Genomic DNA, 16,278 nt, shown 5'->3' with positions numbered 1-16,278 from the left:
CCTACACTCTCTTTTGTGTCTCCAACGATCGCTTGGACAGTTTTATGCTCAATACTTATTTTGAAACCACATTGTTACAAACTATACTATGCAGAGAGCTCCCCCGAAATTTGCTGTAATTTGCCAACTGCCAATATATATATATATATATATATATATATATATATATATATATATATATATATATATATATATATATATATATATATATATATATATATATATTTAATGAAAAAACCATTGGTTTTAGGCCATATATAGTTAGGGATTTGCATTTACAAAACCTTATTTTACTCGCATAAAACCATTGAAATTCCATATATAGTTAGATGCGCTAACTATATATCGCGCACCCGCAATCCACTGCTGATGATGTCACATATTACATCATTCATGACATGGTCAGTGACATCACTGATGACATCACTGATGACAACTTAAATGACATCACTGATGACAACATCCAGTGACTGTATGTTTCTGTAAAGTTAAAATATGTCTTACATATTGAAGAATGAGTGGATGTATAAATGTCTGGATGAAGGATTTAGTAGGTGCATGACTGATTGTATGAGGGAGTGATTAAATGTGTCTCACTGAGTGCATGGGTTAGTGATTAAACTGTCTTAATTTGTGCATCTTTATATCTGTTGTTCTGTAAACTGCTGCATGTGTTGATCAGTAGCTATATGAATAACTATATGGGTTATTGATTGGTTGCTCAAGTATTTGTATGGGAGACTGAGTATGTGTGTGGGTGGCTGGGAGGTGTGTGACTCTGTGCATAGATGTGTAAGCAGTTGATTCACTAGATGTATGGTTTCAAAAGTGCTACATGTCAAAGTAAGTACATATGTACAACACAGTACATGTGAGAGTTAACATATATAAATAACTGTGCATAAGAGCCAGTGAATGTGTGAGTGGCTGTATGGATCATTGTGAACATGTATCAAGGATTGTATAAGAGAGTAAATATGTGTTAGAATATGTTTCAATAAGTAAGGTGTGTATAACTGTATAGTTGAGGAATTGGAGGTGTGTTTGATTCTTTGCATGACTGTCTAGGTGTATGAGTAACTCCATGGATGAGTGACAATCTGTGAGTGTCTGTTTTCACTGAGTGTATCTAAGGATATATCAGAGTCTGTAGAGGTTCATCATATTAACACATGAATGATGTCATCTGTGATGTTGTCAGTGATGTCATTTGAGTTGTCATCAGTGATGTCATTTGAAATGTCATCAGTGATGTCATTTGAGTTGTCATCAGTGATGTCATCAGTGATGTCACTGACCATGTCATGAATGATGTAATATGTGACATCATCAGCAGTGGATTGCGGGTGCGCGATATATAGTTAGCGCATCTAACTATATATGGAATTTCAATGGTTTTATGCGAGTAAAATAAGGTTTTGTAAATGCAAATCCCTAACTATATATGGCCTAAAACCAATGGTTTTTTCATTGAATTTTCAAGGTTTTGTAAATGCAAATTCCTAACTATATATCGACTATAACCTATGGTTTTTTCAGTGAATTTCAATGGTTTTTTAATAGCAAATATGAAAAGCTTTAAAATGTCAAGTACGTGATAGATAAAAACATTTTCGTATTTATGCACGCTGATGTGCTTTGAACGCTGCACCCCCCTTCCCCTCTCTTTTCTCTTAGGAGTACTCTCTCTTTGTAGATAGTGAAGGGTAGTTAACGCAGGCCTTTGCCCCGTTGTAATCCGTCGTGCCTGCTTCTCTCTCCATTTGATTGATTGTTATCCAAGCATTTACTGTTTTAGAATTGGTTCTCTTTGGTTCATTCTCTATTTACAAACAAGCACAGAGTCGCAATACTCTGTTTAGTCTTTGCAGATAGTGAAAAATCGTTTAAAAAAACAAATGGAATCGAGCAAAATCAGTAGGCCACTAATGGGATCTCTTTTTGACCTCGCTAAAATAGAAACATTAACCACAACCCCTCATGAGAAATACGAAACTAGTGAGATGAACTGAGCTCCACACCATGAGGGCTGCAAGACAGCTCGGCTCTGTCACCCATCCCGCCCAAAATAACGACAAACCCTATGCAAATATTAAAAATATAGACAACACACCAGCAAAGAAACAGGGTAAAACATTTTATTAAATAACTATTTACATAACGTTGGTTTATAAGATGATGTCAGTAGTGGACCGATGTGTGAATAGGTCGGAAGTAGCACAAGGCGCCAAGATCCGGATAGAAAGTCCTGGATGTTGGGTGCCATAGTTCAGAGTTCTGAGTTTGAGCCTTTTTCAATGCCTGTGCTTTGTTGTTTCCCCTCCATCAAAAACAAAAAAAAATATAAAACTGTGCAAAAATACAAAAAAATCAAAAAATGTTTACAAAAGCAGTGCTTGTAAGACTGTCTGAAGCTTATTTCCACCTACTGCAGCTTCACTATTCTCAAAGTAAGTGAGGGTCGTTTGTGTACCTGACTGCATTTGAAAACAATGTTATATGGTACCTCCCTAAACCGCTTGACGGAGGCCCCCGAGGCGCGGTGTGATGGCACGGACTCGGAGAAGACGCTTGGCTCCGACCCCCTCCCCAAGTCTTATAGCACTGGTGTAGCCTGAGATCGCCCCCGACATAGGCGGCCGGCTCCCGGGGTCCGGCGTAAGCATGGGCGAATTATGCGGATCTCGCGTTCGGGAATTTTGCGGATTTGCGGATTCGCAATCCGCAAAATCCGCGAATTCCCGCGAATTTGCGGATTTTTTTTTTTTTGTGTTCGCCTGTGTTTCTGCCAGTTCGCGAGGGTTTTTACAATTTCGCAATTTGGGAACTTACCTGTCGGGTCGCAAGTTTTGCGAACTTGTTGTTTCTACGTGTCCAGCCTGTTTGGGACACTCTTCTTCATCACTGCCACTCTCTGTCACCACTGCCACTCTCTGACTACTCATGCCACCCTCTGGCCCACCCATGCCACCCTCTGTTTCATCACCACACCCTCTGGTTGTCCAGTGTACATTATTTTCGGCAAAGCAAAGCACACCTTCCCTGCCTCAAGTGACCTGAATTAATTTGGGGCTGATTAATGTGTCACAGAATATTTTTTTAGCTGGCACCTGCTTCCTTAGTGCGCCCTGATTAGTGATCTTTTGCACTTGCTAAGTGCTTTCATTGTTGCAAAATTAGTTACAACACCTGCCCTGCCCCAACTGACAATAATGAATTAGGGGCTGATTAATGGATTTTAACTTCCAGCCTGGCTCCTGCTTGTCTCCCTTAGCTGTAATTCAGGACCTTTGTGGCATATGTGTAACTATTCTGAGGTTCAGAGCAGGGTCACATAATAGTTTCAACTGGCAACTGAACTCTGGAGGGGCCCCTCAGGAAGCACTACAGGAAATGGCTACTAATGATGAGCCTGAACTTTTGAACCTGGTAAGTAGTTACTTTCATTTTTGCTAAAATCGTATTTCTGCAATTTTGCACTTATTCGCGGGGCGCGAACTCACGCGAACTCACGCGAACAGTGCGAGCAAAATCCGCTGCTCGCGGATTTGCGGATTTTGCGGGAGATTCGCGAATCTCGCGGATTGCGAATTTCCCGAAAATCCGCAAAATCCGCGAGCGGAACGGATTTTCCGCCCACACCTACTCCGGCGGAACTTTTTGCCTTTTGATGACTCTTCTATTCTGGACTTTGTCCCACAATCCGTTTGACCTGAAGACACGCTGTAGTGGGGCGCCCCTTTACCGTTTTAGTTGCCATTCCGCCCGCTTTTGCTACACTGTGCCTCTTCCGCCATTCAGCTGTTTACCGCCCGCTCTTGCGACTACAGCGTCTCGCTCACCATGTAGTTGAGTTGATCCCGCTCTTGCGATGCAACGATAGGCGGCTGCCACAGGACTCTCAAAATGGCGGCCGGCTCTTCGGTTTTAGGCCTGGTCCACTAAAATGGCCCTGGGACACCTTGGAACTCGGACGCTTCCCTGATAGGGCTTGGGTCCCATTCTCGAAAGCGTCTCCTCAGCCTTGAAGATTCTACAAAAGTCTTGGGGGCCCCCGACTCCCGCAGGCTTCTGGTGGGGAGCGGCTGCCATGTCTGCTCGTGGAATGGCCACGACGGAGCTACGAGATGGTAGTGCTCTCATGCTGACGCCAGCTTTAGTCTGAAACATCCAGAAACACTGTAGACTACCAATTCGATCAGTTCCGGTAGCGCCCCAACATGACCCGGAAGAGAAGAACTTGGCCTCCCCTCTTTGACTGATGGTTCTTGTTGCCTGTCCCCTCTGTTGTCATTTAACAGAACTTTTTGGACTGCTGAAAGGGGTTGTGTTCCGAACGCTGGTTGGTGGAGACATTTTGACTATATTCTTGACCTACGTTGTCACGTAATGCGTTATATGACACGCCGCGTTAGCGCACCCGGAAGTGATCCGGGGCGCGGCGCGCAGCGCGTAACGTAAGCATAACAGGTCATGTGACTTGTTAATAAAACTTTTCATTGGTTCATTTTACTTTTGTTATTTTAATGATGAAAAGCTTGGTCATATGACCTAAAAATTACGCTTTTTATTGTTTTCGAACATAATTTTTTTTAAAACATATATGTTATAATATTCCAGGCTAATGTACTTTCCCGGAAAATTTACAACTGTCCTGCAAGTAAAATATATTCCTTTTTCGAGAAAAAGGGCGTTTCTTCGTTCCATGACGGAGCCGTTGAGTAAAAGAGACTCGTCCTGCTGTCTTAGTCGCCGATACGCCTGATTATCAGATTCTTATCGATCACTTTATGTTGCAGGAGTGGAAAACACAACTGCCCTTGACCATTTATCTTTACTGCGTTCCTACATATTATACCTTTTATCCGTCATGTAATTGGACTGCTTTATTTCACTTGCCTTTTACTGATTCGAAAACAGTGACTAAAATTTAAAACTTTACCAATGTAAATACTACTAACATGTTTTGTTTTAATAACCTTTATTGTGAAAATGTCAGTATACAAATACGGGCCTATAACCACGTGGGCCGGCCACGGAGCAAACTGAAATCGTATATGATGAGGAGACATTTACACTGTAGAGGAACTTACAATAAAATTTTCTAGATATACATTTGCGGGCAAGGAGTTACGAGTCCCATTTATACCGGCGCCATTTTGGGCGAGGCCGGGCAGGTCCAAGATATAGTCAAAATGTCTCCACCAACAATCGGCCAGACCAGAACCCCTTTCGGCCCTTTATGCTACAAGATGGTGTCTTCCATTCAGAAAATATTGTTGGCAGCATTTTGAAAGGAAAGTTAAACAGCCGTTCTCCTAGTGAGTCTCACATTGTTACATTTAGGAAGAATGTTGAAGAGTAATATGTGGAAAATCTGAAGCCATTTTTCTACAAACTCTCAATCAGCCTTGGATGGAAAAAAAAATCCTGAAGAATGTACAAACTGAAAACCAATTTTTGTCTGTATAGCATCAACAGCAACGCTTGAGTCAGCTTTGTGTCAAGCCGCCATTTTCATTCAATCAATAGCGTCCCCCTGCACACATTCAGGAACCTGGTCGTGTCTTCAGGTGAAACGGATTGTGGGACAAGCAGAAAGGAAAAGGAAAAAAGTTCCGCCGGACCTCGGGAGCCGACCGCCTATGTCATGGGCGATCTTTGGCCACACCAGGGCAATAGTGAAGCTGCAGCAGGTGCAAAAGAGCTTCAGACAGTCTTACAAGCACTGCTTTTCTAAACATTTTTTTGTATTTTTGCACAGTTTTATATATTTTTTTTGTTTTAGATGGAGGGGAAACAACAAAAAACAGGCATTGAAAAAAGCTCAACAGTGCAGGGCGCCTTGTGCTGGTTCCGACCTATTCACACATCGGTCCACTACTGACATCACCTCATAAGCCAACGGGGCACCCCACACTGACTTTCGGCGCAGCATTGTAGGATGGCCACACCAGTGCGGCAACTTGCTGGACACCACCTCGGTGCCATCCGGATCTCGGCGCGTTCGAGTCACTGTACCGCAAGAGTGACCGGAAATCAGCTGGTCACGCCGTCTTTCGGCGCAGCATTGTAGGAAGGCCATACCAGTGCAGCAACTTGCTGGACACCACCTCGGTGCCATCCGGATCTCGGCGCGTTCGAGTCACTGTACCGCAAGAGTGACCGGAACTCAGCTGAACACGCCGTCTTTCGGCGCAGCATTGTAGGATGGCCACACCAGTGCAGCAATTTGCTGGACACCACCTTGGGCAATAGTGAAGCTGCAAAAGGTGCAAATAAGCTTCAGACAGTCTTCAACTTAGTCTGATTCTTATAATAAGCTTCAGATAGTCTTACAAGCACTGCTCAGAACTCTCAACTACGCCTTGTGCTGGTTCCGACCTATTCACACATCGGTCCACTACTGACATCACCTCATAAGCCAACGGGGCACCCCACGCCGACTTTCGGCACAGCATTGTAGGATGGCCACACCAGTGCGGCAACTTGCTGGACACAACCTCGGTGCCATCCGGATCTCGGCGCGTTCGAGTCACTGTACCGCAAGAGTGACCGGAACTCAGCTGGACACGCCGTCTTTCGGTGCCATCCGGATCTCGGCGCGTTGTGCTGCCTTCGGCCTATTCGCACATCGGTCCGCTACTGACGCCGCCTCACGTGCCAATGGATTTTCTACGCTTTTTGTAGCCCTATGCCGCATAACAGGTCATGTGACTTGTTTATAAAACTTTTCTTTGGTTCATTTTACTTTTGGTTTCCTAAAGATGGAAGGCTTGGTCATGTGACCTAAAAATAACACTTTTCATTGGTTTAGAACATTTTTTTTTCCCAAACGATGAAAGCCCCACCTTGTTTCTGGATGTTTCAGACTGAAGCTGGCGTCAGCATGAGAGCACCACCATCTCGTGGCTCCGTCGTGGTCATTCCGCAAGCAATCATGGCAGCCGCTCCCCACCGGAAGCCTGCGGGAGTCGAGGGCCCCCAAGACTTTTGTAGAATCTTCACGGCTGAGGGGACGCTTTTCGAGAATGGAGCCCAAGCCCTAGCAGGCAAGCGTCCGAGTTCCAAGGTGTCCCAGGGCCATTTTAGTGGACCAGGCCCAAAACCGAAGAGCCGTCCGCCATTTTAAGAGTCACGTGGCAGCCGCCTATCGCTGCACTGCAAGAGTGGGAGCAACTCAACAACATGGTGAGCGAGACGCTGTAGCCGCAAGAGCGGGCGCAACTCAGCTGGATGGCCGCCACCTGGGGAGGCCCGTTCACGCCGCCTCCCCCACGCCCCCCCCACGCCAATTTTCGGAGCAGCATTGTAGGATACCAAAACCAGTGCGGCAGTTTACTGGACATCACCTGGGTGCCATCAACATCTCAGCGCGTTCTGCTGCCTTGGGACTATTCGCACAACAGACCGCTACTGACGAGGCCTCCCCCCGCACCACCCGGGACGCCCCACGCCAATTTTCGGAGCAGCATTGTAGGATACCAAAACCAGTGCGGCACCCAGGCGACATCACCTGGGTGCCGTCCAGAACTCAGCACGTTGTGCTGCCTTGGGACTATTCGCACAAAAGACAGCTTCTGACAATTGTTTTTTTTTTGGTGAAAAATGTTTAAATGTTTTTACAGTTTTTGTTCCGTTCATTATATTTAAAAGTTAATAAAGTTTTATAATGTTACTTTGTTGGAGTGTTATATATTTTTTTTTAAACGGGTGAATGGGGCCTTGAATCGGGTTATTGTCATGTGTGGGCTTTGCAAGTGTACTGCTACAGGATCGGACATTTCAAACTCAAATGCACGTTCTTTTTCTTACCTTTCCGAAGCATGGAGCGCAATAGCAGGCAGAGAAAGGGTGATGCAAGTGTTGAACACTGCCTAGCCTGGAAGTTGCTGGCATTCCCCCCCCCCACCCGCTCCTGAAAGAGGACACACACACACCGCCGCCCCGAGTACTTCACAGATCTTTAAAAGACCATGCGCTTGTTTATGAGGCTTAAATGGTTTATCACCCCTTCTAGAACCCCTGCATCGACCCTCTGACGTTTCCTGGAAGAATTACCACGTAACACAATACCAAGCCCTGTCAGCTGAAACCCCCGAGGAATCATGGGGCATATTATCAAGGGGGTTTATCTCCGCTTTTTTGGCTTTAAAAGCCAAGAAAGCGGAGATAAAATTATCTCCCTATTACCAAGCTGTCGCTAACACCAGTTAGTGACAGCTAAAAGGAGATAGCGACCATCGTGGGCCCCGCTTTGCATGTCAGTGATAGTGCCCTGAGCAGTTCTTAGCCATGTTATCCAATGGGAGGTGGATAACATGGCTAAGAGCATTTGCTCGATAATACATGAATATCGCTGACTTTTCAGCGACATTCATGCATTGCGGCCGTTTTTTATCGCATTTGCGATAAACCTTGCTAATAGCAAGGTTTATCTGCGATAAAAATCGCCGATGTGCGGCGATAATTTTTGTCTCTAAACAAGTTAGAGACAAAAATTATCGCTAGTTGTTGGTAATATGCCCCCGGGTTTTTGCTTGCAGAAATCGGGAGGCGGGAGACTAGCACTGAAATCAGTAGTCTCACGCCTGAATCGGGAGGGTTGGCATGTCTGGATTCTCTACAGCTGGGGCCATAAACTACATCCGCAGGGGTAGGTGATAGCCTGGGACCAGCCTGGCATCTAAAATGGCTGCCGTGCACGACAAAATTGTGGCATTGGAAAAAAGGCAAGATGGCGCAGACAATGTTTATCAATAAGGATTCATTTATAACAAAATATTTTATCGCAGTGACAAATTGGCGGTCAACACTTCCTGATTTCCATCAAATCGAACGTTAACAGACGTCACGCAGCAAAAAAAATAAAAAGCTCACGCACAGCCGCAGGAAGAGATGTATCAACATATATGAGCCTCCTCAGCCACCCTCATGAAACATAGGGGATTAGGATACGTCTCCCGCACCCCCTTATACCTAGTAATTTAATTAAAACGAAGCACAAAATGGCGAATTCCCGTTTCGCTACCAGTTTGCGGCCTAGTTCGCAGCCCGTGAAGCGCTTCTACCGTGAAAAATCATTTTTTTTTTATTTTCCTCACGGGACCCTTTAATAACCCCAACAACATTCCTAGGGGGTCAAGAGGGGTATACCTTGCCCCCTTTCATTAAATTCCCCCTTCGTTTTTCACCTCTTCTTCTCTCTCGATCCTACCGAGAGATAAGATGGCGGCCGCTCCGGACTGTTTAGAATGTTGACAGACACCGGGGAGCCACAAAATTGTGGCATTGGAAAAAAGGCAAGATGGCGCAGACAATGTTTATCAATAAGGATTCATTTATAACAAAATATTTTATCGCAGTGGCAAATTGGCGGTCAACACTTCCTGATTTCCATCGAATCGAACGTTAACAGACGTCACGCAGCAAAAAAAAAAAAAGCTCACGCACAGCCGCTGGAAGAGATGTATCAACATATATGAGCCTCCTCAGCCACCCTCATGAAACATAGGGGATTAGGATACGTCTCCCGCACCCCCTTATACCTAGTAATTTAATTAAAACGAAGCACAAAATGGCGAATTCCCGTTTCGCTACCAGTTTGCGGCCCAGTTCGCGGCCCATGAAGCGCTTCTACCGTGAAAAATCATTTATTTTTTATTTTCCTCACTGGACCCTTTAATAACCCCAACAACATTCCTAGGGGGTCAAAAGGGGTATACCTTGCCCCCTTTCATTAAATTCCCCCTTCGTTTTTCACCTCTTCTTCTCTCTCGATCCTACCGAGAGATAAGATGGCGGCCGCTCCGGACTGTTTAGAATGTTGACAGACACCGGGGAGCCAATCAGCTTTCTGCGCGCAAAGTTCCGTTTCGCGAAAAGTAAGCGAACCGGAGCGCAGCCCGGAGCGCTGTTACAGATATATATCTTGTTTTGAACGTTAATTTCTCAAAAACTACTGGAGCACATATATTGAGACCTAGCAAAGGCACATCGGGCTAACAGTCCCTACAATTTTGCCAAGTTTCGTGCAAATCCATTCAGCCGTTCGAGCTAAAAGTGAGTCCAACCGCCCTATGGAAATTAACATGGGAAAAACGCGTTTTGGGACCCCCCTTTTTTCTTGGCCCCCCCTTGAGGAAACCCCCCCAAATTTTCAAGGGCTGCTCAGAAACAAAATGTGCCATTTTCCTGAAAATTTCAGCCGATTCCGTCCACAAACGCCAAAGTTATTAGACATAGAATTTTCAAAAGTTCCATAGACAAATAATCCTAACTATATATACCTACTGGCGATAGCCAGTAGGTAATATATATATATATATATATATTTATATATCTATATATAGATATATATATATATATATACATATATATATTACCTACTGGCAGTCGCCTGTAGATAGTTATAGTTAGGACCTAGTTTTTATAGGAAATCCACAACATTCTATTTGGAATAACTTTGGCGCCGAGGTTATATTACGCTGAGAGGAGGTCTGCCACTCTTTCACAAGGATGATGTCATCAGTGATGTCATTTCAGATCTCATCAGTGATGTCATGAGTGACGTCACTGACCATGTCATGAGTGATGTAATATGTGACGTCATCAGCAGTGCATTGCGGGTGCGTGAGTTATAGTTAGCTGAACTAGCTATAATGGGGGAATTTCAATGGTAAAATGTCCAGCTAACTATAACATGTGTGAAACCTATGGTTTTTTCAGTGAATTTTTAAGGTTTTTTAAATGCTAATTCCTAACTATAACGTGGCTGAAACCTATGGTTTTTTCAGTGAATTTCTAAGGTTCTTTTAAATGCTTATTCCTAACTATAACGTGGCTGAAACCTATGGTTTTTTCAGTGAATATATATATATATATACATATATATTCCAATCGAGAAAAGCACCCACAATTGGAGACCCACTCGCAGCATGTCTTGAAATATTTATTCCGCCAGGCAGCATCGCACAGCAATCTTGTGGACACAGCAGATTGAGCCATAGAGTTCCCCTACGTGTTTAGGGAGTCCTTCCGCCCTTGTTCACAGAAATGGCACGTTTGGATAAGCAGCGGGGTGGTGACTGATTAAAATATTTTTAAGTCCTGCCTCCTGGATGATTTAGCTCAGTGCTCTCTGGTACTTAGAGTCTTTGCGTGAATAAACCTCTAGTAGGTACCGCTGCTGCATCTCCTAAATTGTTTCAAACATCCACAGTGGGTTGCTATGCTCATTGCAATTGCTGCTTTGCTCTTCTTTCCCTGGCAAAGCAACCCACTGGGATATTTTAAAAATTGAAGGAGTTGCGGCAGCGGTACCTACGAGAGGTTGAAAGACTCTTAAAACTCAAAGTACCACAAAGCACTGAGCTAACACGCCCAGGAGGCGGGACAAAAGAAACAAATAAATCAGATATTCATCGGCTGCCTATCCGAATGTGCCATACCTGTAATCAAGGGAGACGGGACGCCCGAAACGCGTAAGGAGTCAAATGTTTGAACTTTGCTGTAGCCGCGGGATTGCTGTGTAATGCTGCCTGGCGAAATAAAGGTTGTACACACGCTGCGAGTGAGTCTCCAACAGTGAGTGCTTTTCGATTGGAATATATATATGTACATATATGGATATATCAGTGTGCTGCTCGATATGTCATGGTATATTAATTAAAGAGATGCAGACTTAAAGAGTCACTCAGCAGGAACAAGCATATCATCCTCCTAGCCTTTTTTATAGCACAGAGCTTAAACTTGATACTATTTGAAAGAAATGTTGAATCCTCCTTATTCTGTTTGTGCATAGTTTATCTATTTCATAGTCAATTGGGCATTACACTAAATCTAGTTTGTGTGTTATTTGGGAATAAATGCAATTTTTCAAACGTGCCTATTCTTGAACATGCATTACTAAAGTTTAATCAGTATGACACTGGTAAACATCCCTCCCCTGCCTTCCACTTAGCATTAAGAGTAAAATGACTGGGATCAAGATTTCTGAGGAGGGTTTTGGCCCTGTGATGTGGGACATGCAGTAGAAGAGCGAGGCTCAGTTGATGAATTATGCCAAAGTTCCCAGTAGTCAGGAATTTGAAACTGTAAGCAATAGAAGTAGACGCTGTGGGGATCAAAAAATACAGAAAGCTGAGATGTTCAATGTTCGATCCAACTGGGCTAAGAAATCAAGAGTTGTGATCCGTATGTGCATTACGTAAAACATGTAAATACAAGTTGAGATCAATGAACACTGACAAAGAAGAGTAAACACTGTGTGGGATTAATAAACATAGGCTGAGGCTAGTACACAGAGAAAGATTAATCACCAGTGTATGCCAATGAACTGCTACTGAAATTAATAATACTAGCAGAATCAAAATAGAAAGAAATCAGTAAGCACAAGAAAAGACTGACTGTGATCAGTAACATTGAATGTCACCATATAGAGGATGAAGGAGCCAATAAACAATGAATGAGACTGGTAAACAAGTTCATAACAGACATTGAGAGCTATAAACATGTGGTGACCTCGATAAACACTAAGATTACTGAACTACCAATGAGGATCCTCATTACAAAGCAAATATATTTTTATCCTCCAATTGAGAAAAAAAGGGCAGCGGAGCTGACTACTTTCCCATACATGTGGCCTTTTTATCAAACAATAAACAATTGTGCAGAGAGAAAAGTGTCTGCTAGTGGAAAGTGGCTTGTGGTCCACCACCACAGAGTAGGCCAAGAAGTGACTGAGTGAATCATCTCCCTCGAGCATGGTGGTTTTTCGTCATAAGAAACCACCATTGGTGCCCCAAAAAACACAGCCTAAAATCAGGTCAGCAAATGCACATCTTCTCTTTGGCCATATATGCTGTATGACTTCTGCAGCATATTGCTAGTATGGCAGTATGCTACAAGAAGTCACAGGAAGGCGAACATTGTTTCCATGGAGATGCTTCCATGCAAATAAGCAGCACACACCAACACACATGCCAGTGCTAATATCAGTTATTCTTTCTTTCACATTGTCACACATAACATTTGATGTGACCGTAAATCATATTTTTATTTGACTTTTCTTTCAATTTTTAAGTTTGTTTGTGAAAATATGTTTTCATAGGTTTTTTCAATTGCCCGTTGATTTTCCAAGGAAAAAAAATAATTTACAATAATTCACAGAAGAACACAGTATTAAAGTGAATCAAATCACAAAATACTCAACGCCACAAACTACATCGTTGGACAAGACGTAGACACGACATAGACATAGACAACAAATTCAACTTTACAAAAATAAGCTCGATTTCTGTGTTTCATCAACAAGTTCCTCTTTTTGTGAAAACAAACGAAAAATAAGCACCACCCTGTAGGTTGGATTTTGATACTTTTTAACAAACACAAGGGCAACCTTTTTCAGGGCCAAAAAGCAGACAGTGAACTATGCAAATAAGGCCAGTCATGTACAGAATTCCTTCTAGCACATCCTCATTCCTCAGCCCTATTTCTCATCCTGCAGCTCTTCTTCTCATTCCCACCTCTCCTCCATCATATCTACTTATCCATCAGCCATACTTCTTATCTCAACTTCTCATTCATCCTTTTCATCCATCAGCACAACTTCTTCCCTATTTCTCACCCATCACCTCCACTTCCCCTACATCACCCCTACTTATCATCCATGAGCCGTACATTTTGCCTCTAATTCTCATCCATCATCCATACTTCTCATCCATCATCCACCCTACTTCTCATCCCACATGGTATCCATCATCCCTACATATCATCCATCAGACATCATCCCGACTTCTCAACTCTTCTACTCATGTATCATTCCTAGTTCTCATTCTTCATTTATCATCATAATTCTCCTTCCTCTTTCCTCAGACACACCAACACACTTTCATTGGTCTGAAACTCTTCTTCACATTGATCGGTTGGCAACATCCAATCAGACTTAAAACAGTGGTCTGCATTCGATTGGTCTAGCCACTGAAAGACTGTCTTCCCATCTGCATGTGCTGGTTGAGGACAGAGGAGAGGAAATACAATAGCATGTGTGCTTCGAGTACATACAAGGATGTAGACGTTTAAATGTATTTAAGTAACTGTGTTTCTTTTTTACACATGCTTCTGTGGAAAGCTCTGTTGGTTTGGGGAAGATGATGGGGCCATAAATAAACACTCAGAGAAATGGCTATACAGTTAATTGGAACCATTTTTTTATTTTCGCTTTTATATGTAACAAAGAAAATGTTTTAGTCTGAGGCTGCCTTTTAGTTATGAGTGGAATTTATTTTCTTTGCTTGTAGTTTGCAGATTTCAGGTCTGACCAGGCTTCAGTTGTGTACGATACCAGGAGGAGCAAGGACTGGACAGAGGGAAAGTTGAAAGTAAATGAAGATTCAATAAAAAAAATGCCAATGTTACTTTTACATTTAAAGCGAGAAGCGTGTCATCTGTGTGCTTTTTTGTCAAGTTTCATTTGCAAACCCTTAACGTCAGCAGCATGCATTATGAAACTAACGTTTATGATTTGCTCGTAAATTACATGAATGTAATTATTTTATGGTATGTTTGTTATGCTATGCAGCTTTGTAGAGCCGGACCAAACATCAAATTCCCAGGAAAACTAGATCCTGGAAATAAAATAGATAAGCCAGGAGCAGGGAAAGAGACTTGAAGAACAAGAGATCTGGACAGTGAGCATGGTGTAATTAGGGTATCATTCCAAGTGACATGACTAAATACATCTAAAACTCAGTCCTGATCATGCTTTAATGAATAATAAACATCTTCAGAAACACCCTGCCTCACTGCTGTCAAAAGATCAGACAAAGAATGAATACTCAATGTAGACCTAGCCAGAGAAGGTTGAGGATACTTCGAGCCAAGAGTATTTCAGAATGTGATGTGAGAGCAAGATGCCTACCGATACGAGTTAGAATGTCTCAGCCCGATGGGTTAAGCATTGGTTTTTCTTGGAGATATGAGATAGGAAAAAAATGCTAAGCAGAAAAGGAAATGTGGAATAAAACATCATAGCAAATGTGTCTGGGAAAAAAGCCATCCCGAATATCATTATTGCTCAGTGGTGGAGTCTCATTAGAGGTGCTTTTTGGTCAACATTATCCGACTTGATATAGATCTCGGGAGGGAGGTGCCTCTGGCTCTTATTGAGATGCCAAAATACCTTGCTTGTCCTTTTTGTATCTTAACAATGTATATATATCCTCAAGATGGAAAAGTCAATCGAGATGAGTGCTAGTCTGCTGGGCCATCGAGCTTTATTCATGGTTGTTTTTCAGAAGTCGTTTGACTCGGTGGACTGGAACTATCTCTTCAGACTGCTTACACACCTACTGTTCGAACTCAAATTCAACGGCTATGTTACATTGCACTACACGCGCCTCCAGGCCAGAGTACAATTCGCTGACCCCATTACCCCCTGGTTCTCTGTAAAGAGGGTCACAAGATAAGGGTGTCTACTCTCCCCCTTGCTCTTCGCTTTGGCGACAGAGCCCCTGGAGCATAGTTATGGGTAGACGTGTTGCTACGAAGCTTCCAGTGGTCTCCAACAGTGAGCAACAGAATATCACTGTACACAGACAACGTCTTCCTATTCCTTGATGACCCTCCCAATTCAGAACCACAAGCCTTGCACCGATGGAACACATTTGGGATCTACCCAGGACTTCGTATAAAGAAGGCTAAATTGTCCATCTACCCCATTGCTCAATGCCCGACGGTCATTTGTGGGTCCCGGAGTTGCGGGTACTTCCATATGGGTTCAAATATCTAGTGGTGTATATCACGAGGATAGAGCCTCAGGATACGAGTATAACCATCAGTCTCAGCTGGTGGGATTGACTAGAGGCATTACATTTTGGAACTCCCTCCCACTATCTTTGCTTGACCACTTGGCCATCTTCAAAATGGTCTTATTGCCAAGACTCTTATATCAACTCCAGAATTTCCCCTCCCCGTTGGGGCGGGACTTTCTTGCTAAGGCCAATACACTGATACTCGATCTCCTGTGGAATGGAGGATCACTCCGCATTGTCCTTGAAAAATGCTGCAGGCCAATCTTTGAGGGAGGCATAGCCAGTCCGCACCTGCTGTTATATTAAAATGGCACACCTTCTGGTGATCAATGACTGGTTTGTGACTGTGTTGTTCCTCTTGATTAATGGCCATTACTTACCTGAAGGCTCTGCGGGGAACTTGGTTGATGGTGTTCTAGCCCCAATGACGTCGTCTCACAAAAATGAAATGCCTAGGTTAATATTT

The 16,278-nt window shown here is 43.3% G+C and overlaps 1 pseudogene; it reads left to right on the top strand.

Moving 5' to 3' along the window:
* The window catches only part of LOC147733257 (E3 SUMO-protein ligase KIAA1586-like), a 40,457-nt pseudogene extending 25,786 nt beyond the window's left edge, over nt 1–14,671 (top strand).
* Nucleotides 14,672–16,278: the final 1,607 nt, after the last annotated feature.

The sequence above is a fragment of the Lissotriton vulgaris genome, chromosome 2_1 (genome assembly GCF_964263255.1).
Source record: "Lissotriton vulgaris chromosome 2_1, aLisVul1.2, whole genome shotgun sequence".
Taxonomy (NCBI): Eukaryota; Metazoa; Chordata; class Amphibia; order Caudata; family Salamandridae; genus Lissotriton; species Lissotriton vulgaris.
This window is presented reverse-complemented; position numbering and strand designations above follow the sequence as displayed.